Source organism: Calliopsis andreniformis, chromosome 2, assembly GCF_051401765.1.
Source record: "Calliopsis andreniformis isolate RMS-2024a chromosome 2, iyCalAndr_principal, whole genome shotgun sequence".
Taxonomy (NCBI): domain Eukaryota; kingdom Metazoa; phylum Arthropoda; class Insecta; order Hymenoptera; family Andrenidae; genus Calliopsis; species Calliopsis andreniformis.
In genome coordinates, this window is record NC_135063.1 from 10,307,360 (window position 1) to 10,334,487 (window position 27,128).

The window sequence follows — 27,128 nt, forward strand, 5'->3', positions numbered from 1 at the left end:
CACCTTCCTCTCGTCCCCCTCCTCGCTATCTCTCGTCGCTCCTTCCCCATTCTTCCCCCCCTAGTATCCCCTCCTTCCCTGAATCTTTTCCTTTTTCGGTCACCCGGACCAAGCTCGACCCGGAATCGTACTTTTGCCACCACCTTCATTGACGTTTTCTCTCTTTCGCGGACGAGAAGCCTGCTCATGAGTGTGCCAGCCGTAGATCTATAAGGGCGAGGAGCCGGCTCGTTTCCATGGACGAGAGCACGTCCCCGATTTCATGATTGAAACGGGGACTGGAATGGGCTTTACGTACACATGGAATACGAAACAACGTTTCGCTCGGGCGGAGACGATGACCGGCAGCTTCGGGCGAAACGGACAGCTCTTTAGCCTCGTTCTTTAATGCCCCGGACCATCTAGACTTTACCGTTCTTTTGTCAGAACGATCTGCGGGCTTTGTGACAGGGACTTCGCAATTACAAGATGCAGCGATGTTCGGTGAATGCGAGAGATAGTTGTCGTTATTTCTAGATGAATGGACGTGGATCAGGACGCGAGGTGAGCCGAGCGAATTTCGTGGAGCATATGTATGGGTCAGGCGAAAGAGACTTTGGGGTATTTAGGGGAATCTAGGAACGTGGAGTAATTACGAAGATGGGTGACGAAAATCCAGCTAACGTAGATTTAGTATTATAACGTGGTATGTCGTAATCCGCGGGTTAAGCTTCACTATTTATTCTGAGTATTTAATCTTCTTGGTTTTATAGATGTTTTCATGCACCTTTAAACTTCTCAAACTTTTAATTTTTCACCTTAAAAGTTCAATTCAATTCCTAGTAAAATGTCTATCTACTATTCTGAGAACTAGAATATTTGTTAAATTCCTAAAAATTCTTCAGATCACCCAAAGATTATCTTCTATAGCTAAAACAAAAACGAGAACTGTCTTAAACACAAGTACCATATATACACCATTCGCTAATTTATATTCTATATCTTATTCTCGACTAGAACCAATGACTGGCATCAACAACACGCGCCACGCCCCCACGTCTTAATCCCCCAGAAAGAATAAATTGAAAATCTTTTCCGCCCAGTTCATCTCCTCAGTGAAACTACTTTCCTTAGCCACATTAAAAGCATTTCCCTTTACCTCGGAAATCCAAGTATCCCCAGGCCACGCAGCCTGTCAAAGAAGGCGAAACTTCATCCAACAAGTAAGATTCTGCATAAAAGATCTCATCCCGTCGAGGACTTAATTCTCTCCGAAAGGTTCTACGCATTAGCAACGAGACCTGCCCTCTAATCACGCGTCCCAAAGTAAGATCGAGCCTCGGTGGTTTGTCCAAGGAAAATCCCAAGTCTGTGATCGTCGAGCGTCCCTTGGATAATGATCATCTCATTAAGCGCCGCGATCTTCCACGCGACTTTTCACCGATGGTATAGTGGGGTCCCAGAGGGGCCGTCAGAAATTGAAAACCCGCCACTCGTGCGGTCGGGAATGGTTGTGTTTTTCCTGTAAAAACAGCGAAACGTCTGCCACGGAAACGAGGGAAAACGCGCTAAGTCATTCGGCTGTGACCCACTTTTCGCGGAAGCGTAAAACGCGCGCACTGTGCGACGACCATCCCAACGAAACTGATTCTCCTTCCATTCCCCTTCCAACCCTCTCCCCCCACTCCGCCCCTCCCCTCTGTACAGCTACACTGCTGGCTGGCTTCTTTTTTTCAGAGTAGACACAATGAATGACGGTTGAAGAGCATAACTCGTGAAAAGAAATCCCAATTCCGCGGTGCGCGTTTCATCGGCCTACCCGTGGCCCCGCGAGCTCTAACTTTGTAATTTTACGATGCTTCTCCTTTTCAACGCTGATGCATTCGCGAGCTGGTTAAGCCGTTTTGCCAGGATAGTCCTCGAGGAATCGCCTTTCAGGCCCCTTAATCGAATGCTACCCGACGTTCCTTTCTATCTTCTGCTCTCTACGCTTCTCTGTCTAACCTGGAGGCCTTCCCCAAGCGAAATCCTCCCCTCGCTAATCGGAGATAAGCCGATTGCTGTTGGCACGCTTCGTCGTATCGCGTCAACTCTTATCTGCTTTTAACTTACCCGTTTCCGATATTCGGAAAATTAATTAGGATTGCGAGTGCCTCCCCTAATGGCTGGTCTGTTTTACATAAGTAGCTCCCGAGACGCGTAAACGATTAACGGAGCTGTTGAGAGAGAGCCAGCCGAGGCAAAGCCGATGCTTCAAACTCGCTTTCACGCCTTTTGAGCCGCCGTTTGCGCACGGAGCCACGGAGTAATTAGACGCACAAATAATTACGAGTAACGAGTGCAAACAATCGCGTTCACAGCTTTGACGCTCGGGGAACTAGCTTCGTCAAAGTTTGCGAAAAGGCTTTTGGTGGTCTTGTGATTTTGCACGTGGAGAAATTGAGGGAGTAAGTGTTTCAGGTGCGACCAGAGTTTGCCAATAATATGCATTCTTGTGATCTTTGTCAAATTAAAGACTGTGGCTATAGCCCTTTTTACGCGTAAAATTAATCGAATTGATTATGATCATTTTTAGATCATTTCTTCTTCATTTAATTTTACCAAGTAATGAGGTACAATTATTGGTTTGTACTACTGGAAATCGTAATCTGAACATGGTATAAGCTCAGATTTCTTTCATTTCGATTTTTACTTTTTCTACTGATAAGACATGAATGCTCTTAAGTGCAGGTTTTATATATTTAAAAAGGAAAAAGATCTCAAAGCTAAAAGTAGAAAATATGAAAAATTCTGAGGTACAAATATTCTGTTCTACCTAAGAGAAGCTACAACTTCTGTCTCGCTTTTTATACCAGCAAGGTAACACACTGATATAACTAAGTAGTAGATGTAGACGAACACTTTTTGAAGTAATGCTAAAAGATAAATAGTTTAGAAGGATATTAAAATCTTCTTTAAAGTTTCAAACTAATTTACAGACATCAAACTACGTCATTTTTTATTCGCATTATTATGTAACTTATGTAACAGTACACACATTATAGGTATTTCGTTATCTACGCTTGACTATTAATTCCAATTCCCATGGTCCTTGTTAGTTTTTAACCAGACCTCATATTTTTCATTCTGAGGTCACATCTGCATTTGGAAAAATAAATCGAAGCCAAAATATCGTCGCGATACTGTAATTTCGGTAATAAAACGACAACAAAACCGATTCCGAGTTTTGAATGGCCACTCGTTAATTTCCTACGTTCATACTGAGCAATGAAGTAACTCGTAATCGACGAGCCCGCTTGTTAATTATTATCAATGACGCTAATGGATGAGATTCGATCGCGATATAGCAATCCGAAAATTCCCTGGATTACACTTGCGTGAATTTGTTAATTCATACACAGTAACATAAACAGGTCGCGTACCAGAATTCAACATGATTGACTGCTGACTGTTGCCTATAAAACATTTAAAATCTGCAAACATGTTTAAACTGTTCTGTGGTCTGGTCAATTAACGGTGATTATCGACTAATCACTGTGTGAAATAGCTGGAACCCTGAGTATACACATACGTAGATTAGAGTGGAAGACGAACGAGGTAATTGATGGACAGTAGCGAAACTTTGCGTGACACGTGTGGCCATTGCATATGAAAGGTCAACGAACTGAACGACATCATTTGAAAAAAATGAGAGGACGAGGGGAACTGCACAGGGTGTCTCGGAGAAGTTGAACGATTTATAACACGCTATTTTTAGAGATTTCACCTAAATGGGCTTCCTGCATTGTCATTGTGCATCTATGTGCGCAAATGCAATTGAAAAAAGCAAGCGTGTTTCTGTTTATTCTGTGAAAAAGTAAAGATTCAAAAGCTTCTACAAAAATACATTCTTAATTAAATTAGTAATCTACTTCATCTCGACTTTAATAACCAAGACATTACACCTAAAAGGAATTCTGGATTATTTTGGCAAATTTAAAACAAAATGTAGAGAATAAAAAGCCGTCATCTTGTAAAAGAAAGAATTAAAACTAGTTTATATACACTCGTGACATAATAACATATTTTTATATCCAAATTTCTAATTTATGAGACACCCGTTGTATGAAAAAGGTGGACCTTTTCGCGATACAGCGATTAGTAACTGACAAATGAGACGTAGCGGTTTGAGGGAGGATCTGGGCGCGAAGAGGGACGATCGAGGGACGGTGGAAATGGCCCGTTGGCAAACAACGAATGCATATTTAATAGTGAACGATTATTAATGCGCGCTTACGAGATGATTGATGAAACAGTGCAGGGTTGCGCGAACTCAAACAATTTCCCTCGCGATCCATGTCATAATAAGCACAAGATTTCGGCCTACCTTCGCGACACTAATGTAACAACGCATTCTTTTGAACGAATTCACTTAGCATAGTATCTATAAAGAGACAGGAACGACAGAAATGAACAATGAAACGCGGATATTCTGCGAGGATCATTTGAAGAATTAATTAGAAGCGACCGAACGACATTCATGCGTGCCAGTGAAAAGACTCGGTCGCTGAATGCGACGTTTATAATGCACGTTATTAAGTCCACCCTCCCCTCTACCAGAGGTTCGTTTATTTAGAGACTGTAATTATGATTTTGAAACAATGTCGGAAACGTTCGGATAATAAGCACTTTCTGAAGCTGAGCTCGGGCGTTAGACGCACACATGCGGTATGGCAGTTAATAAAACACTCATTTTAATTATCTCACGTTGCTTTTCGGCAGTGAATGAAGTTTGAATTGCGGAGAACCAACATTCCAACTGTTATTTCGAGACACGCTTTAACTTTGAGCTCTTTTCAGCCAAAGTTATGACATTACGTTGTTGGGCATGTGCTCCAGCACAGAATGAAAAGAGAGTGGGTGATTAGTGTACGCAATACCTACTTCGCAATTAGATCGCGGGGTCGTTTAATTGTGTGCTGTTTTCGTTGGACGAAAATGTGGGGCACTGCATAACCCGAAACAATGATTACAGTATGCAGCAAATTTCTTTCTTATTCACTTAATAAAAGAAGTGCTACTATTTTTATTCCTTTTAATGTTTTTTTGAAAAATTTGATATCCAACTTGGGTATGTTCTATTTCTGGGCAAATTTTTAGTAAGAATTCTTATATTCAATTTCGTCACGAATATTCTTTCACAGACAAATGATGTCAGATCATTATGTGAGATGTTCAATATTTTTATTTCCAAATTGAACTTTAAAAAAATTCTTGTAGATGTTTTTATGGACACTTTACCATCTTTCATACTTCTTAAATGTACCTAAGGTTACGAGATGCTGTTACATCATAAACATATCATAAACCTCAATAGCCGTTTTATTAGAATCGACTGAAAATTTGACGTTAGTACACGTTTACAAATGTTCGTGAAGTACGCAGGTCATTTCAAACAGAAAAGTTACTTGAAAATATATTCCATGCAAAATCGAATATGATAAAATATTAACTAACATCAAAAGCTACTTGAATGAGAATTGAGAAGCTTGGCGCAGACCTAATATACATATAAGGTTGTCACTTTGAAATGAGGGAAATAATTAATGAACTTCATATATTGAATCGCTCTGCATACGATACATTATTCATACCAATTTCCTTATTAGGACGATAAGCAGTAATTTAAGACCGTCAGTTCATTCTAACCGTGGAAACAATATTACATCTCCTCTTTCTGGCCGAACAAAATCCTCGAAATCCTGCTTACAATTCAATCAAAACGAAGAAGAAACGTGGAGCGGCTCTAAATGCCAGTGACGCGGAAAAAACACGAGAAACTGGCATCGGGATCGATGAACGAGCCTCTCCTAGTTACGTGGAAATCAAATATTCTTCAGTGACTGCAATATCCGGTGCTGCGGTTCAATCGAATCGGGCCTAGGTCTGACTACGCGTCGTCCTATACCACTGCCGCCGCAAATTACATATTCCACGGCAGCGAGAGAGGATCTCCGGGAAATCATTGCTACAGATCGATGCTAATCATACTATCCGCCTCTGCCATCCGATCTTAGCACAATGTCTTCTCGTCTTTACTCAATTATTCAATGATTCCCCTTCTTAATGAACTCTCGCCTTCATTTCCACCGAACCCGCTCCTCGCTGAGATCCAACAAGGCCGCATGTTAATTGTTACCTTTTGTATATTGTGCTCTCGTATTATTCATCGAATCATAAATTGGTAATTTGCTTTTACTGTGATGTATAGGCGTGTGAACTGTGGGCACAAGATATTTTAGAATTGCTGTGAAGTTGAATTGAATGTAGAGTATACACTATACATTTAGTGTGGTGGCATAATATTTGTTTTTTCATGTTTTGTCATACTTGAATCAATTTTTTTAATTCTTGTAGCATATTTTACTGATTATACTAGTGTGTTTTTTTTATGAAAAATAATTTTAATCAAAAAGAATTCCAAAATTTTGCATCATTGCGATAGAGTTGGTTGTTTACTAATTTTATAATTTTGTGAATACCTCCTAGATTTACAATTAGCAAAAATTTCTACAGTAATCCAATATTTTTCTAATTAAAACTGTTTCGTAATTGTTCCTGTCTTCATGTTCATAGTACACAAAATAACATTTCTGTAATCACACTTTAATATCAAAACGCCAGATACCATACATACAAACTTTAGAGCTTAACTATAAGCTCGCATCATATTTGACCTACAATGGAACTCCATAGTACACCATCACACTGTAACTACCATATTACCAAGTAGTAAACCACTCTATGTTAATACATAAAACGCCATCCCATAAACATATTCCTGAGAGACATACAACCCTGTAACAATTCTGAATTACGCCACTGAACATTTCTCCACAAAATGAGCAACTATCCGCGAACGATACTGCATGAAATACCTTCTATTCACCATAACCCTGTTCTCGACATCAATTCCTGACTTTCCCCAACCATAATCGGCAAACTATTCCCCTGGAAAGCCATCGTGACTAAAGTTTCCAGTAACTTTGCTTCAATCAAATACTTCTTTACATCTCGTCACCAAACTCGAAGCAATCAACAAAGTCGCGGCACGAATTTCATAACGGCCACGATAGTGTCGGTCAAAGTTATTAACAGGCAAGTTAGGGTGCTCATAAGAGCGAGTAACCACTGTGGAGGGTCGAGAGCGGTCACGCGATTCGCGTCGGCATCAGGATTTCAGCTAGCGATTTATAAGCTCGTAAATTCGTTCATGACTACAGTGTCACGAATAAGAAGCGGCAGTTTTTTCTTTCGCGGAAATGAGATCGCGAGCATGTCGTAACGTTCGTCGTAGTTTTGAATTACTTTCGAATTATCCCTCCGCGGTGCGGTTACGGAAGTTCTATCGCACACACGACTGGACTAAAGATTAGCCATCCTCGACTCCTGCTTTCTGTTCTATCTCGACAAGACGATGATGGATTCGGGGATGGACTGCTAAGTTCCCCCTGATTTAAGCTTATTTTACGCATATACTACGGTCAGAAATGTTTCCATCCACGATAGCAACGCCTCTCCTAACAAAATACATCATTCAACATATCCAAAACATCCTAAATGAGAGTCACACGAATCCAAACCAATCCCAAACCACAAAGAAACTTAACAAAAATCTCACCAAATCTTCAAACCCATCAAGCCGCGCTGATGAAAAAAAAACCAACCCTAGAACCATTTTCCTCCACAAAGAAACCAGTCTCTAAACACCCTCTCGCTCAGCCCTCGCCCCTACCTACCCCAAAGCGCCTACAGTTATCAGATACTCGAATCGAACGAACTCTCCCGCAACAATCGACGTCGAAGATAGGAAGGAGGAAAAAAATTCGCCTCGAAAACGAAGACGAAATACGTGTGTCCGCGGGACAGGGGCAGACGGAACGAGTGCACGCGGTGCATTCGTCCCTGGCGAACGGAGGGAAGACACCACGGTCGACGGGGGGGTGGGGAAAAAAGGGAGAAGAACAGAGAGTCGGCATGAAGTGAAACGTTGCTCGTGCTGTCGGTGCGACGCGGTGCTGCGGGGCGGCGACGCGGGGGAGGGTCAGGGGGCGGACGAGGGGGTCGCAGGAGGTTGAAGGGGGTTGACGGAGGTTGTGGGTGGTCGGAGGCGAACGGGGGTTCCTCGCGTGCAGCCTTGACATGGGCCAGGAAATCAATGGGACCTCCAACACCAACGCAAACTCGGTCAGTCGAGCCGCGCCACGGCCCATGCCTATAATTCGCAGTCGCACGCGGGAATGTTCGGCATCGTCGGCGAACAATCGATCCGAGGGATCCAATCGAGAAACGCCTCTTTCCGAACCGCGGACCATTTTCTTCCCTTTTATTTCCCGGGTTCGGGACGTAACCGAGACGCCAGGAAAATCGGCAGAGGGGACAGGGGGGGGGACAGAGGGCAGAAGGGAAACGGGCAGGCGACGCAAAGTGCCGACGCTGCTTCTAATGTTACCTCGAAGATCGTGACCTCGATGAAACGTTCATTATTCGGTACACGGCAGTCGATTATCGGGGAACGTTTCTTTGCCAGTTAACTTGTCGACGGAATCAAACGGATCCCTCGCCGAGTCACCGACTGGCAGTCATTTTTATCTAGGAGAGATTGAAGTCGGCGGCGAAGGCAATGCCGCATTGACTGGGCAGGAAATGAGAAGTAGGTGAAATACAGTGTATGAGGGGGTGAAAGAAACGCGACAGGGTCGTAAATGCGGTAGAGCGCACCGTAGAATGGCGAGTCGAGCGACCGTGGACGCACTGCGTATAATTTTCTGCTCGATTGTTGAGCAGATATTTTTTGTGTTGGTAATTAGTGCTTTATAACACTGTTAAGTTAGAGGATAAGTTAATCCTTGGAAGGAGAACGATTTTAGATGGACGCGGGAGACGAATGCGGGATCATTTTGATTCATAGTAGAATTCATATTACAAACTAGATTTCGAAAGGAATTACATTGGAAGCAGTAAATAAAAGGGAAACATTACGAAACTTTGAATATAAATGTATCTATGCATGGAAGGTAATTTAATTAAGAAATCAAAATATAGAAGTGCCATGAATGAAAATTGCAAGTGAATGAAATCATTGAAATGGAATAGCTGGAACGACAGAATTAGATTAGAAAGTCAGAAGAAAGACCTCGGTGTTTCCATTCGCGATCGCCGTGTCCTTATTCAATCGTTTGACGTTTCCTTCGAAACGTCGTCTCATTTCCTAGCTATCGATATCGCTGTCGTCATCGAAACAGACATTGCAATGGACATTGTATCGAGATCTCAACCGCAAGGTGTGCTCGGAGCGAACCATTACAGCTTACTTTTCTCCGATGAACCATCGAACTGCATTATCCATTCTCTCTTCCCACAATGCGAAATTAAACCTTTGCCTTTCGACGAGAAATTACATTTCTGATACATCGTCCCTTATTACATTCTGTTTTTCATAAAAGCTTCATTTTCGCGTTCATATTCCTCCTCTTTAAAAGTCGAGTCAATTGGAACATCGCCTAATAAAAAGTAATTAAAATCGGTCTCTTTACCGTGAGCTACAGTCGAAGCTTATACGTTCAAGTAGCGGAACCTTGACAAGTGCGCGGCCAGGGCTGCCAATCAATGGCGAGGACATCACCCTCAGTGACTAACGTCTGCGTCCTTGATCGTCCGTTCGCCGCCACTGCTAAAGTGGTTACCCGCTCGAAACCATCGTAACAGCAAGGACAAGTAACTTCTGAACTTAATTCTGTGTCGTATCTTTCGCTAATTCGAACTATTGACGTGGTCTCGTGGTGAGATTCCAATTCGAAACCCAATTAAATCTCAGGGAATGCATTGGTATTGGTAGCATAGAGTTGCTAGCATTGGTACTACCAAAATTTATCCCTCTGTAGGGAGAGACACAGAATTCAATGTTTCAGTATTAGATTGTTTTAAATACCTATTAAAAAATCTGAATGACTTCAAAAGAATCTAGAGAACGCCAACTTGACCTCCTAACAACTTCGCTATTTGAACGAGTGTCCCCATTTGACAATTTTTCTTTAAATGTCCATTACGTGATACGAGACTGCCACGACCCTGTCGCGATCTACAGTAAAAACAAATATTCAATGTTCATAAAGCTAACAAGTATGTCAAACGCAGCTTCTTCTTTTCGAATGTTTCTATCTTTCATCGTCATCCTTTACCTCGGTATCGCTTGAGTCAAAGGAGAGAAACAATTATTTCGTGTTGTTTGTGACCAAAAAAATCAAAGGGCAGAAAGAACTTAATCACAACGAAAGATATTAAAGAGCAGAGAAGACGAAGGCTCGCAGGATGAGCGAGGGGAACTATGCTTTTTTCAATTCGGCATGGCAATAGGATCAGAAGCGGTTGCGCGCGTGTGCGTGGCGCATTCGGCCAGCGAATGCTCGGAGTAATGTGTGCGCCAGAGTGCGGGTGTAATAAAAGAGCTTTCTGGGTCGCATTAAGGTAATGCCTCCACGGCGCGCGCGGCCACGCCGAGAGGCTGAAAGTTAGGCGAAAATGGCGGAACAACGAGGGTCGCCGAACTTTTCGGCGCTATCAAAAGGGCAAGTCTCGCGATCTGCGTGTCCTTAGCACCTCCTTCTCTTTTTGGACAAAGTACTCGCCCTCTGAGAAATGGATTCGACGCCAAGTCGAATTGTTTGACTTCTACGACGACCTTAAAAAAGTCAGGAAAATGAAATGTAAAGAAATATACCTAAGTGTTTTTCGTTTAAAGATTTCTGAAAATCGTTCTCACGTGATTGAACGATAAAATAATTAAGGGACTTGTCCGCGGGAGATAGATGCATTTAGAGAAAAAATGTGAGAGATTAATTAAGCTGACCCGTTATAATTAATTAATGAGAACCCAATAATGCAGTAAATTGTGATTTTCTCCCTGTGGTAACGCTAAATCAGGTTTTGACACTCTAACGAAATATATGAGAACCATTCCACGAATATATTTAACGTTAGGCAGGTACAAGACAGATGATAATTTACATTGTTTATTGAATACGGTTAATGAATATAATCATTGTATAATTTAGACTTTATTTACATAAAATCAGTTTGAAATAACTACCACTTCGTTTTAATATGAATTTGCAAGGCTTTTGCTAATAATTGTTCGCTTAGCTGATATCAATTATGTACTATTTAATAATAACATCATTTTGGGTTAGACTACTGTAGACAGTGTCTCTGGCAAACATAATTAAAAGATTCCAGGCAAATAAAGAGACTAAGAAAACAATGTTACATGGTTTCTAAATTAAATTTTCAGGAATGTAAGGCTTTTGCGAAACGAGTTATTTTTAATATCCTGAACGAACAATGCTCAACTCTTTTACTTTAGTTTTCCCAGCACCGCGTTCCCGAGCAAACTGCAGTCAACCCTGAGATGCCGATCACTGGAAGGGGCTATAAATATAATAATGAATCGAAGAACGATGGAACTTGAAGCGTCATTGACTAGACGCGATAGTTGCTAGCTCGACGAGCGACTTGGCGAAATCGATCACGTCTATGTCAGGGTCACTCGTCGTCGCTTATCTAACGCGTGTCGCGTTTCTTTCTAGTACGAAAACCATTAACGACGTAACAACATTCAATATCTACATTTCTCAGTACCACAGGGAAGTTATGAACGGAACAATTGGTGACACGTTACGTTGACGAGATACCAAGTTTGTGAATGAAGCAATTTCTCAACCATTCATCGTTTTTTAATTACGTGGCAAATATATCGGCAGATGTGTAATGCAGTTCGCGATAGGAAATACTCCTTCGAATAATTATACAACCACCATTTCACTATTTAGACTCCCATACAGTATTTTCTGATTAAACCTAATTAGCACCATATCTCAAAGAAAAACAAAAGCTCAAATACAAGGAACCCTACCAGAACGTTCACAAAAAGTCGACAAATATTTGATCAGCCCTTCCAAAATCTCCCCCCAAATTGTCCAAACCTGCAGCACTAATTCCGTCCACTGAATGAGCAGTCCAGGTTTCGACCGACCACTTGAAGGAAGCCAAGGGAAGCTAAAGAAAATCCTGTGAAATAAATTGAAAGGAGAGGGACGTACGGAGCTCCGAGGGAAAGAGGCGCAGGAGAGACCTCCTTTTCGGCGGAAGCATTACGAAGTGGGTCTGACGGTGGTCGAAGCAATCCCCTAATTGGATAAAACTCAACAGCAACCCGGTAACTGGTAATTTCCCTCCAGCAACGTAATTACTGGCCGTATTTACGCAGCACGCGGACCGAGTCGACGCGCGAGCGCGGCACACGCTTCCGCCAGGCGTTGTATGGCCAGGTGGAAAAAAGGCAGCAACAGCAGCGCCAACAGCGGACCCTTCCTGTGTATAAAAAGCCATTGCAATCTCTCGTGGTGTACTGGCACGCTAATGGGGCGCTGATATAATTAACTGCTATACCCACGCTCTTATCGAGCCCTGCCAACCGACGATGCTGGCTGCCACCGTCGCCACACCGTTGCCGCTGCATACCTTAAATAAAAATAGCGTTAATCCGATGTATAACGGGTAACGCTTTGATACCAGCCCACCTGCGCGCACCCATACACTCGACCACGTCGTTTTCTTCGGTTTCCCTTGCCAATGCCAATCTTACGTCAATGCGCAACGCGGTTTCGTCTGCGGTCAAGTTCCAAAGACCGATCGAACCGATTTCGCGTGAAAAACCGAGGAACAAGGGTTTGAAGGGAAGTGGACAGGGGACGGTGAGGGAAGCTGACGCGCGTGAAGAGCAAGGGTGATAAATAGCTGAGGCGAGGGGGAGTTTTGGTGGAAGTGGAAGGGTTGAGAGGGATATTAAATTCTGGAAAATTGGGGAGCAGAGGGAACATGGGGTTAGAGGGATGAGATAGCTAGGGGATTTGTGAAGCTTGTATTGGTGAGGATTAGGAAGAGATTAGTTACTTGTATGGAAGATTGTGGTAAAGTAATGTATGCTGTAAAATATGGTTCAAGATGGATAGAAGATCGTTTTGCAGAAGTAGACTGGAGAGCTATCTGAGGCTAGTACTTAGGTTTCTATGTATCTGCCTTTTTGTTTTTAAAGGTCTCATGCTTTAGTAGACTCTTTGAATATTTGAAGATTTGAAAATATGAAATTTATGAACATACGACAATTTGAATATTTGAAACTTCGACTATACGAAGATTTAAATATTTAAAAATTTGAATCTTTGAAAATTTGAATATTCAAAAATTTGAATATTGTAAAAGGAAATTTTAATATCCAAGCAAACAAGTTTCAAAAAGTATTTACAATGCCCAAAATGTACCTGAAGATATATGTGAACTTTTGGAGCATCTATGAAATTTAAATTACAAGGGATACTATTTGCACGGTCAAAGGAACTAATTTCGCTAAAATTTGTACAATCGACCGTTTCGAACACGACAGTTCGGGCGTAGAATTTGTCGCGAATGAAATTCAACTTCTCGATATTTAATCCGTCAGTTGTCGCGCACTCCACTCGACTGCGGCTAATTTTCATCCCCGAGTGCAAACATTGTCGGTTACTTCGAAAATTTCCCGTTTAATTCGGATACAGTGTTTCCGGGCGAATAGAGAGCAATGTTCATTATAACTGAACACGGTCGATGTCCCGATGGTGACCGGGAATATATCGTGTCTTGTAAATTGCGCGAATAAACAGTCATCGAAATGAATGTCCATTATAATGAGCAACGTGACCAAGGATCGTCAAGTGCAATTGACGTTTAACATTTCACCCGTAGATCGTTGAACTTTGTGCATTAACCATTAATGAAACCACCAAATATTCGCTGCAGTCTCTATTTTAATGTGCTCACACAAGTTCACATAAGTACACATCATTTTCAAAATGGTACACTTTATATAACACATGACATACTTTAACCTTTTATAAAACTCATTAATGCTATTTCATTGTAGCGAACATAATTCTCCGCTTTCAATATACTCCTTTTATTCCAAATGTAAAACAAAACATCAAGAAGTATTATTACTGTAATTGTTACTTCCATTCTCTTGGAATTTAATTTACAATTGACCACGTTAAATATATACTGCAACAGTAATATATTAAATGTAAAGCATTAATTTATATATTTAATACTGTAATAATGCAGAGTGCTTCAAATGTGAAATTTATAGATTATTAATTACAGCAGAAAAATTAATTTAGCTCAATTAATTATTTTAATTACCTATCGGTCAGAAGTTTATTAACAAAATTAACAATCAAGGTATGAAATTTCTGCTACATTATATATTCAGTCTCCAAGCAATAATAAACAGACAAAGAACCTAAAATTGATCAGATTCTCAAATACTGAACAGAAAACGACTAATCTCTGATTCTATGACGACCTGCCTTCGATTCTCAAGTTTTCCTCAATTACCTGCATCTATTTCCAACGCGAGATTGCGTACCCTCGCATCGTCTCAGCGTACCTTGAACAGAAACGACAAAGCAGTAACACGCATACCTCACTTTCCTTATCAGTCATCGTGGTCACTCGCTATTGCACACGTGAATGTTCCATTAGGAATTTCCTCTTCGATCCACGGCGCAAACTTTAATTAACACATTAGACAACACTAGCTCCTTACGCTGGATCTTGTATTTTGTTACTGCGAAATGTGCGCCGCTGGGGAATCGTTTTGACAAAGATCTCAATGGCGCTGGTATACGTGACGACAGAGAAGCGTATAGCACTGCGACGGTTACGTCGGAGTTGCGAGCACGTACCCGGGGAAATTCAGATACGCCAGAATAATTCTAAACTTTTGACATTAAATTGCAAACTCCTTTAAACTTCCCCGCGAAAATCTGCGTCCGAATGAAATTCGTTCGTCTGGCCAGGAGCCGAGAGTTTTGCGTAACGTTGTTAATTCCTTGCCTAGCTTTGGTAGATGGACCGGGGAACGTGTTGAACACGACCTGGATTAATCCTGCGATCGGTAGTTTTTGCACGTTGTTCCGAGATCGTGTTGTATGGGAAATTGCATGAGAATTAAACCCTCTTTACGAGATTTGCTTTTTTTTTTTTGAAGGTATGTTGTGTTTGTTATGCATTTTGATATAATGGAATCTCTTAATGGATTTTAGAACGAATTTTTTTAGCTACACACGTCTATTTTATTTTATTTTACTATGTGTTTCGTATTATTTCGTTTTTTTTTAATATACATAAAAATGCACGATAAATTAAATTTTTGTGTAATTTTTAAAAATTAATTGGAGATCTGTTAATGATGATACACACACCTTTTAAACAAAATTTATTGGCACAGATTGTAATTGAGTAAAGTAAACTCGTGACTTTATGAACCCAAAAAGTACATATCTCTAAGCAATGACTTCATTTGCAAAACATGATTATATGCAGATCTATACTATGCAGTACGATTACTTCATTTAATATTGCTGCTAAAACACTCTTCTTCATGTTTGAAATCCTACTACCTAGTACTAAACTCCATAAGTAGCGAAATCAATAACTAAAGGTTCATTGTCTACTGTATTATAGGGTTATACTACTGAAAATACTCGGAAGTCGGCGCAAATGCCCCTTTTTTCAACTTCTAAGTACTTCCATCAAATAATATGTAACTTCTGACACTGCCTTTACGAAATGATAAACAATTCCTTCTTCTTAATCTCTTTTCCTTCACCTTTCACTATTCACTTTACTTAATACACGTAAAAGTAGAAATTGCAGAAACGTCGACATGCAAAAGTTAAAATCAGATATCTTTAAAACAATTAATTTCCGCTAACATACTCACTAAACCATTCCATCAAGCCCTAATATCTCCACCCACAAGCTACAAACTCTCGCCAAAATCCTATATCGGAATCTACTCCTGAACCACTATAACTCACAGAACTCTAATCCCATTATTATTCATTCCAACGTAACTAAACCGCAGCCCTCAGGAACACCGAATCGAGCGTCTTCCGCGAAGTAGCCCTCTTCCCTAAAAAAACGTTAGCCTGTTCCCTCGATCGGTGACCACAGTTTGACGAGCATCCGGCCAAGAGTAATTACATCCCGAAATCCCGACCCTGCCTTTGTAATCGGAACAGCGCAGGTAATCCCCGTCCGAGCGCTGAGCGTCGATCAAGGAGCAGCCTCCGGTTGGCTCGACTCGTTCAACGCGAACCGAGCGGAAATCGCGCATAGGAATTGCGATCGACGCGCTGGTAATGCACTTTCCGATAATGCTGGTGCAGACGTAATCGCGCCCTCGTGCCTCCTGCATGTCCACACGAGCCTGCACACCGACACATGGCCATATTGTGGACGACAGCGGGGCCGCGGGGACGAGAGGGGCGGAGGTCCTTCCGACAACGTGCAGAGGCGACCTGCCCCCGGATTACTCTGATTTCACTGTTCCCGAGTACCGTCCGTGTGAACCTCGCTCTCTCTCCCCCGGTTGGCTGACGTGGATGAGGAATTAACCGCGTTACACAAGCCTCAGACAGATGACGAAAATGGCTTTTAGTTAGAGGCAGATTTGCCCGCTCTCTTAACGGCTCCGTTCCCATGCCGCTGTTTAGCTATTCAACTGTTGACGTTTGACTGTTAACTCTGAGGCCATGGCTGCTGTTGCTGATCTTGGTATTGTTTTGATATGGAGTATAGGCAATGTCTTTAGAGCAGGTTCGTTCGAGGGTGGTTAGAGGGTAGAGAAAGCTTGAGAAAATTTAATTGTAGATATTGTGTTGTTGATTCATTTAATTAGGAGAAAATATTTATTGCAAGTTTGAGGAGAAATTGAGGTTGAAATATTTTTAAGAATAGTAAGTGTGATTTTATTGTAATAAGTGTGAGTTACTTATTCGAGTATATAAAGCGTGTTAGATAAGAAGAGTCAAATTTTAAGAGGTAATTCTACATGTCGAAAAGGGAAACAACGTTAAGAATGATAAGGTTGCATTTAAGGTTTCATTTTAGAGTTATTCGTTGTTGAGAAGGAGTCTAAAATTTGCTGGAGATGTGTCTGACTCGAGACTTATTCTACTGACTTTGTTATGTCTGGCCTAACTAGTGGGCACCATCAGTAGAATAAGTCCCAAGTCAGACATACTGGGGCACGGGTAACTTATTCATATTACACATCCTCTAATTGTGAATTTTTCGAATATACTACTACCAGAAAATATATCCAATATTTACTTCCTCAAATGATGGAAACCAATTCAGAACCAAAACGATTAACCTACATGAAAATTGAAAACGGTGATGGAAATACAAGAAAAGAGCACAATGGAGTTGAATATATAAATATACATCAACGAATACAAAAGAGGACAAAAACTCCAATTAAACTACATTACACGGTTGGCTTTTGAATAGGTTTGTCCATTTCCACCTCCCTTTAAAATTCCATTTCTCCAATCAAGGTTTCTTCTCTCAAAAGCTTCAACATTTGAAGGAAAATAATATCCTCAAAATACACATGGCCCACCCCAGAATAACCGCGGTCGGTTTCGCGGAGTCCGAGAGGAGGAAAATTCATCGAGCTTCATAGTCGATCGATCGGGAGCCCTAGACCGTGTTTACCTCGAACGATCTAAAAAGATGGCCGTCGCTGAGGTCCGAGCAGAAACGAATTGCCAGTCGCGCAGACACGAAACCGAGACAATATAATAGCCTCGTCGATGTATAATAAAAGGAATCGAGGCTAGCGAGGTATAAAAGAAATAGCAAAAGGGAATCTAAAGTGGTTGCTATCGTGAACGCAGATCTTCATTGCGTGCTAGGTAACCTACTGACAATATCAGGTCTGTGGTTATCGGAAGCGAGCTAGTACCACTTCTGCCTTTTCTTCACGCGTCTCCACACCTGACCTACCCACTAACAGAAATAAATAGCTAACATAAGCCGTGTCAGTGAACAAAGCCACAATGTTGTTTCGCCAAGAAAGCTGCTTCATCATTTTCACCGCTTGTTTATTCGGACAACTTGATGCGAAGCAACATTCCTCAGGAAATACTCGCCCGAGGATACCTTCATAACGCAGAAAAGTTTAATAAGGGGCAACCGTTAAGGCAGCTCGTCGAGAGGTGCAAAATTCATTCGAAGATAGCCGAAGGGAAAGGAGCCAGTCTGTTTGCTCGCGGAGCCCATGAAATATTCGAGGGAAACGAAGCTGAGGCGGAACGATCGTTCGAGTCGATTTCATTTTGCACATCCTGGCACGAACACGGCTGCTTCGCGTTTCCAGGAGCCGAACTCGTGATTGGCAGATCGAAGTAAGCCGTGCTCATGTCAGGAGGGAAACCCCCACTGGCGCGGAACACGATAAAGCGTAACTTTATGACAAGGTCTCAGTGCGCCACTAGCGTGGAACTGTTCGCAAATCGCTCGAACTTCGCCGGACGAGCTTCGATGGCGCTGCATTTGGGGCCACTGTCGTGTTATCGTGTTCGCCAGTGAGCTTGAAGAAACTCGACGAATCGTGGAATCTCAATCGAGTAATGTTTTGTTCATTAATCAAAGGAATTTGAGATCTTAAGAAAGAGTGAAAATAAAATAAGGGATACTCGAATTTGTATCTCAGATATCTAGACATTCATGAACGAAGGAGGGTGAAAATTTTCTAAGTGATTTTGTAAAAAAACCAATATCGAACACACAATTAATAAAAATATGAACATAGAAATACATAACATAGGTATTCTTTTATATTATGTAGTCCTACAAATTTACATACACTCTGAAAACTATAACTTCGCAGAAAATATGAAATCTTCGATCAAGGTAAATTATGCACCAGTTCAAGTTAAATATATTTTCCAAAGAATTATAATAGTCATTAAACTCTTATAAGTTTACATAGTGACATTATAGATGCATTAAAGTGTATAAAATTTCTTCCAATAAATATGCAATCAGTCATAAAAGTTTGCTTGCGCTTCATAGATTTGCAGCTGCTTATAAAACAAGAAACTTTCGAAACCAGTGTGAAATATTTTCCAAAGACATCATATTAAACTTGTTTGCAATGAAAATAGAAAATGAACATCAGATTTCAGCATCTACGTAGACTATTTGAACAGACTGGAAATTCCTGTACTCAAGACGTCTATTTGCAACACGAATATATTCAATATCGTGAAAACCACCCCCAACAGAATAATCGCGCATAGAATCCTGAAAATATAGAGGACAGCAATGATACAGAGAAATGAAAATGATAGCGTGCCTTCCTTGCATTTCATCGGACAAAAATCGAAGCTGAAATGAAAAATGTTATTTGCCAAGATTGCACTGGCTCGTACGTATATAACGATGTATAATCCCAGCCTAGTCGAGGCAGAATCGCGCAATTTCTCCTTTTTCGACCTACGCAGCCACTTATTAGAGGCCTTCAGATGATTTGCATGCTACCAAGAGGGGCGCAGTCCCAATTTACTGCTTATTGCTTATCGATCGGTTCTGTGCTCGCGCTTTACCAATTCCCGTCAAAATCATCGCGATTTCGCGTGCACGCTCTATTTTGCGAAACCTACATATGTCATTATCGTCGATAACAGTTGCCCGATTGTCTTTATCCACCTTTCTTCTGTACGCCATCGTGCATTCTCCACGTCGTTAAATCATGGCTTAATTGCTGCTTGTAATGATTAATCAATGAAATTTATGTGGTTGCCACGGCTACCATGACGATCAAATTTTCAGTAATGTTTTTACTCATTACTAAATTATAGAGGGTTCTGAAACTCCTTGTTCAAGATAGACGGTGTTAGAAACTTAATTATTAGGAAACATTATGAATTCTCAAATAATTAAGCAATGTCTGTTTAGGTTTCAACTTCTACTTGTAACTTTTATCCAATTTCTTCAATTTCAATACAACAATTAACCTCTCAGCAACGACCTCTATATGTCACATGAATTCTCATTTTCTACCATTTTTTTGAAAAAATTTCTTTTGAAGAATTCTTCATTGATTGTAGAATGTTTATGTATCATATAATTTAGAAAACACAAGCTTCCTAATAACGTAATTTTCATTTCCCTTTGCGCAGTGCTTTTCCAGACAAAACTGCGCTGGCATTGAGGGGTTAAAACACCCCCTTCTGAACATAACAACTCTTCATGATTACTATATCACTCATTACAGCTTACTAAGCCCTAACACATCTATATCAACCAACCACATAACATCACCTAACTGTAATCAAAATCCCCCACCCCCATCCTCAATATTCCGCTTTTCGCTATGTTTGAAGTGCTTTTATCGTCCAGCACTGGTGATCTAACAACCTGAAAATACCTATTCATAACTCGACAGCAGAAAGGGAGAAGAATGGCACAATGTCCCAAGTAAAGAGCAAAACAGTGTAGCGTTTACACTGTTCCATTATCAACGTTAGAGCAACGGGGCAAACTCGTAAACGGGCGCATAAAAACAACCGAGGGCTGCCAGTTATAACATAAGAAACGGCGAACCAGCGCTAATCTGGCCGGTTATTCTCTGCGAGCCGTGAACGACGGTGAACTTTAATAACGGAGCTACGCCCTGTTGGCTGCTCGGGGCCGGTGTGACTCGTAAGAATAACGGCTCGTTGCATTCGGCCGGCATGTCCATTAGGTAATGGTAACGCCCTGCAGCGTGTTCGCTGCACCGACGACGACTGCGACGACGTCGTTGCGCCAAGTCGCGAGTCGACACTCGAACGATCTTCCACGGAATTCTCGGTTCGAGTCCTCGTTTATTGCCACTACTTGCTCCGCGCCTTTTAGCTAGTTTCGCTCGGACGAGATTGGTTTCATGTTCCTCGAGTTGTTCGAAATTTCAGGAGTGTGGGGACTGCGAAATCTGCGGTATTATATCGGCGACTGGGCTTCGACAAAATGGGAGAATATTGGGAGCTTGCTTCAGGAGGATGTTATGGGAAATCTTGGAAAATAGAATCATGAATAATGAAATGTAGCAAACCAGTGTGCTGCTTTTTGAGATTCACGGTTTTTAAGTGTGACCAATTTAATAGGACAAAAGTCTCTAATTGATTTTAGCAAGCGTTTTTTAGGGAATAGCTTTCCTACATTTTTCAGAAATATAGACACATGTAAATATTGATTGAAGAAATTTGGAGGCTTCTATAAATACTAATAATTTAACCCTAATTTAGTTATTTCCGACCAATTGTTTAGAAAATCCTTAGAAAATACGTCTACTTATTCATGAAACTGTGGAAAATGGAGCCACACAAAATTGGGAAAAGCTATAAATCAGAAAAAAATATACAGCAGCATTTAGTACATTCTAGTTAACTTAAATTCTGCATTTTATGAATCCATTTAGTCCTATCTGATCCCAAAGTATTTGCATCAACGTTACTCAACCCCCATCCCCCGTCCCCAACCCCCAAGAAAACACCGTCGAATCTGCAACGAGCGATAATTATTCCTCCCTCCGACGTTACATAACCAGCAGGCAAACTGCTCCGAGCAAAGACGGAACAGTAAACGTAGTCGTTTTACACGCTGTATCGAGGCGTCAATCATCAGCCACAGAGGGGCTGGGAGCGAGGTATTAAAAGATTGTTTCCACCGTGGCAGCGAGACGACGTCCCCGCTGACGTCCTTGGTCGTATCATCGATCTTAGTTAATTATACGAGCCACCGTGTCGACCTTTAATGGCTTTAATACCGAAGGGCCGCGCGGCGTGATGCAAAAGACGAACGTAAATCGCGCGACGCAACGTTTCGGTCGCCGCGGGGACGACACACGGGGTCCTGCGCGCACCTTGAAAGCCGACCGAGAAATAACGACACCTCCCTCGGCCTAGTCGGTCTAGTAGCCGCATTAAAGGAGTCGGTCGAGGGCAAAGAGGAGGCGAGGGGATCGCGCGCAAGTTCTGATTCCGATGTCCGTACGGTCTAGGCCAAGGGATGCTTATCTAAATTCCCAGGCACATCGCGTGCTCCTCGGATAAGCCGACCACGAATTGTAATAAGGACAACGTGAATTTACTCCCAGGGAAATACGAAACGACGCCGTCGACTCGGCTGGGGAACTTTTCTAAGAAAACTTGACTTGATACTCCCCACCCTCGAGGAGCCTTCCAGGAATTACTCTTTTTGAAATTCGCCACGCGACTTTAACCCTGTTAGAAGGGAGGGTGTTTTAGGTGGACACTAGGGTCGCGGAGGGTATTAGGGAACAAAGTTCTGAGTAGCTGTATTCTTGGACTGAGCAAATTAGTTCGTGTTTATGTTGGAGGACCTGGTTTGTTGGAGGACTAAAAGGGGGGATATAATTTGCAGGGAAAGGTGTGTGTTAGATTGATTGCTTCCTTTTGTTCTGTGGAGGTGGAACTAGTTTCTATCTTTTATCTCAAAAATATGCAAGTAATGAATAGTTACGTTCTCCACTTTAGAAAGAATCTATCATGATCCTTAGATACTCTAGAATGTTCAAAGAAGTTAAATGAACATTCTCAGATTTTTTGAAACATCTAAAAAATAATTAAATGACCCACGTCCACAGTTACAGCATCGGTATCGAAAATACATTTGCAAAGTAAAATTGATCACAACCCAAAACTTGAACTCTAACGATACTCAAACTTACATCCAGCACACTGCTCTCCATCAACAATTTCAACGATAACAGAACGACAATGCTCCAGAAGACAGCTGCTCCGAGATCCAACGAACGTCTTCCCTCGCCGCGTCAATGGGATAGCGAGTTTCTGAGTAGGTAGCGTAATGATGATTATAGCAATAGCACAAGGGAGATCTTGGCGTTCGTACGAAAAAACTTCTTATCGCCGAGTGTTCTCTGTGGTATCGCGTGTGCAGCAGATAAACCGAGCGCTGTGCTCGCAATAAAGACAATGAGAGAGCCAGGCTTCCGAGTGGTCGTGCCGCTCGTGACCAGCGACATCGTTCTTGTTGTTGTTGCGATAGTCATTGTCGTCGACCGTTGTATCTGCGATCTTGGTTAATCGTCCACGTTCGTGATCGTGAACGCGTCGCGGGCAAAAGGGGCAACGAGTGGCAATAAAGACAACGGGAAGCCCGCGTCTTTGTTACCTTCCTACGTATCTCCATGATCTCTCTTATTCATGTGGACTTGACTGGCGGCGGCCCCGTTATTTACGTCCATCACTGCGAACACGGCCACGGTCAAGAGAGCGGTGAATGGCGATAAAGACCCGACTGTCATCCACCCATTGACGGGGTTGTAACCAAGGCCGCGTGCGATTTTGATTCCGACGCGTTTGCTCGTTCACGCGGAAGAATGGCAACTCGATCTCGACACTTTTTTTTTTTTTTTTTGTCGATTTCCAGCCAGTGTGAATGTGAAGTGGTGATCGGACAAATATGCCATTCTGCTGGTTTTCGCGGCAATTTCGAGGCAAATAGCGGGGATTCGATTAATTTTTTTAATGCAGGTGGTCTGACGCAAACGCGGCTTTGATATTTTTGAACAAAGAGTTCTCGTATGTACATTGGACAAATTGTTGGAGATAACTGACTGAAAAACGATTGTACAGTTTTAGCGTATCGAATGTTTAATCTCTTGTTTTACAAATTTTATTGTGCTGAATTATTTTTGAAATTGGTGGATCCCAAAATAAATATAAGAATGGTTATACTACTGAATATAGTAAATATAAATTTTGAGAATATTTTTCTAGCTAAAAACGAACGAAATTTTTAATATCAGTCCTGCTAATAACTGTAGTGTTAATATTTACAATTTAATTTTCACAGAGAAACTTTAACTCACATTATTTTTAAAACCTTCTTTCTAGAATAGATACAATATATCTTATTACGCGACTGAATAAACCAAAACTGTAATATTCTCGCTAGAGCGCATCAAAAATATAAAACATCATATCCAATACTTCACAAAAATCTTCCTTCATATTCTAGGATTACAACGATTCGACAGTATTCACTGGAGCTAGAGCATCATGCCCAAGCAATTTTTCACAAATCTGATCCGTACTCGAAGCGCAGACCTAACGAAAAGCCAAACCATACTACCTATATCACTCTTATCTGCAACTCGTTCAAAGCCAACTCGCAGCGAGCACCCAAAGAGGATAATACATCATCGAAAACTCGAACAATTCCAATCCCTCAAACGCGCCCCATTTTCGACAATCTTAATTTTATATTTTATCCGGCGCAAGCACATCTATCACGATCCAGCGAGCAGTAGGGCACACCTCGTCGCGGAATAAATCGGTCAACGGTACAAGCGAGATCGTATCTGGGATCCCCGTGATCCTGGAAACGATCTGCTCGGAGGACGTTGCCAAGCATTGTGGCAGCGTGTAAGCAGGCCAGAATCGAGCCGAGTCGAGTCGAGATTTTCGGCGTGTTCGCCGCCTAAAACGGCCAAGACAAACATGGAGCGCGGGGGGAGCAGATTGAGAGGGCAGGGGATGAAGGGGGACAGAAGCGAAGAGAAAGAGAAAGGTGCAGTATTCTCCGTTGAATAATATATGCGCTTGCCAAGAGGCTGCAGGATAAATGTAGTCGTATTTGCACAACAATTTCCAGCGTGTAGCTCTTGTGCCGTCGGTCCGTTTGCAGAGGGAGGAGGTCGACGTTTAATGAGCCGTGTCTCACCCTCACCCTTGCCCTCGCCCTCGTTGCTGTCCTCGTCCCCGTCTTCGTTACATCGCGGGGATCGTTTGACGCACACTGCGCTGTGCCTCCTGGCTCGTCCTTCTGCCGGAAATCCGACGAACGTGTTGCAGACGGGGTAGAACGCGGAGGAACACGAAGCGAGAGAAATCAAATGGAAAACGAGGAGGAATGATCATAGAGAGCCTCTATTAGGAAAATGATGGAAGTGGCAACAGATGTGCTGAGTTGTTAGTAAAATAGAGTGTGGGTAATGGGATTTTGGTTAAATTAGTTTTTAAGGTTACTGTGAAAAAAAGGGAGAGCAGTAGTTAACAGGAAACTTGGAAATTGTATTATTATTTGCTGAACTATTATATTTTTTGGGATGTTATTACTTTAGAGAGAGTATATGGATGACTTTCTATGAGTGATTTTACACTTATTGTGGGAAAAGGTTTGTGAAATATTTCTAAATTTAGGTGCTGATAATGTTTCTTTTTTAAGTAACCCGATTTGAATTGTATAACTCTACATTGTTACTTCTGTTAGAGTGATTAATTTTGACACACGTTAGTTATCATCATACACTTCAAAAACAGTAGTCTACTGATTTTCATGAGAACAAACTTTTTTAATTAGACATACATTTCGTACTTTGAATAACGCTAAGGTTATTCTACCTCGTATGAAATGATCAGAGTCGCAAAAAATAAAACTGTAACAACTCAAAAGCAGTAACCTCAAGCTGAGACTTAAACTTTGCCACTCGGATTCATCTCCCTGACCCGTAATATAAACCATAGACAATCTCACACCTTGAGAAACATTTCTTAAAGAATAATTCAAAGAACTCTACATTTAACTTGACCAAGAAATGAGCTTCTTTTTACAAAATTACAAAATTCTTGTTAAAGACTCCTCATGCCCTTTCCTCGACATGTTTCGCGCATTCAAAGTCCAAACGCGCGAAGCTTCACAGAGGAGGCGTCGAAAACGTTCTTCCTCCCCTATTAAAGCGGTCCCGTCTGGCGAAGGCGCGGTAATACAACGAGGCCTCCGAGGAAACGTTATTTTTTCGGGTTAGCTCGCGGCAACAGGAGCAAGGGGGTAGCACGGAGGGTGAGAACGAAGGCAAGACTGATAGCGATTTAAGTGTCGCCACGGTGGCTCGTCTAATAGGGCTTCTCCGTCTTTCTTACGCTACGGCGCTCGGTGTCGCTTACCTAAATACCGGAAGTGGTTGCCTCGAAAGCGGCGACACTCTCACCACGCGATGGTCCTCTTCTTAAGCCGCGCTGAAACAAGAAACACGGATGAAAGGAGGATTACGCGCGCCGTTCCCCCTCCCTTAACCTCTCCTCTGCCCTTTCTGCGCCATGTAACCGATGGAAAGCAACTACGGAAAAGATGGGAAGTTTGGACATGCAAAACGGATGGATTAGGTTTTTACTTCCTCCCACTTGACAGTGATGAAAACGGGACCATCCAATTTCCTCATTTCCACTGTTTGCGACACAATGACACTTTTTCCAATTACAAATGACAAAGGAAGCTGGAATTACTATTTAGCCTCTGTTCAAAGGGTTGCGCGAAAGGAATTACATACTGGGCTGCGTTCGAATTGGTTGGTTCCTGTTCTATAGGCGTTGCTTAAGTTAAGTTCGCTAAATCGGTATTATACTTTGGTTCTGCGTGATTACAGGGGATAAAGGGATGAATTTGATGGTCTATTGTTAGGTTCTGTACCGATTATCCGACCTTGAAATTCTGTAATTCTAAACTGATATCGTGGAGTAATAGAATTTAAAGACTTAATGTGAGGTATATTTTAAGAAAAATATAGGATATCTTTACAAAGAATACTAGATGTTATTTTTAAAAGTTTGACTGTAATGAAATTTGAAAAGAATGATCTTTAGAGGAATCAAGAAAAATTCATGTGAACAAGATGGTACCTAATAGTATTAACCAGAATCAAGTAATTTAATGAAAGATCACAAAAAGCGTCCCCAAAGTCGAAAAAAGTCCACCACAGCCGAATCAACATAAACAAGTAATTCACTAAAGACTAAGATCCACAATCAGTCCCCTCTATCTGATCCCCACGGTCCAGCTGCACATAACCCTTTAATTACAAGCAAGAGGTGGAAAATATAAGCAGCGAAAGGAAAAAAGAAGAAAGAGGCACAAAGTTAACGAGCTGCGTGGACGCTTTGAGCGCTCTGGAATTTTTTCTAATTCGTTATGCGTTACCCTCGCGTTCGCTGCGTGAAAGGCAGCCGCGGCGCGAGGAAACTGGCGAGCAACTTTTATGTTATTCCAGCTAAACCACGATTCGTTGAGAATCAGTGACCTCCGGCTGCTGGCGAAAAGGGGTGGAAAAAAAAAGAAGTCAGCGGCGGTGCGTTTCTATCCTTGCAGAGGAGCTTACGCGCGTGCAAAGTTAGCCAGGGGAAGAGCCTCGCTCGCAG

At 41.8% G+C, this 27,128-nt stretch overlaps 1 protein-coding gene and 1 long non-coding RNA gene across 3 annotated transcripts in view; one reads left to right on the forward strand and one right to left on the reverse strand.

Annotated features, from left to right (window-relative positions):
- The window catches only part of LOC143185633 (uncharacterized), a 130,172-nt gene that overhangs the window by 62,981 nt on the left and 40,063 nt on the right, over nucleotides 1–27,128 (reverse strand). Inside the window, exon 2 of one of the 2 annotated variants that reach the window (XR_013002940.1) lies at nucleotides 25,881–25,952. The exons of the other annotated variant lie outside the window; for it this stretch is intronic. This is a non-coding gene — a long non-coding RNA (uncharacterized LOC143185633). The remainder of the gene's footprint in view (nucleotides 1–25,880; nucleotides 25,953–27,128) is intronic. 2 annotated transcript variants of the gene reach the window in all.
- Nucleotides 1–27,128, forward strand: part of Rdl (Resistant to dieldrin) — an 83,994-nt gene that overhangs the window by 3,336 nt on the left and 53,530 nt on the right. The gene's annotated exons all lie outside the window — the stretch shown is intronic.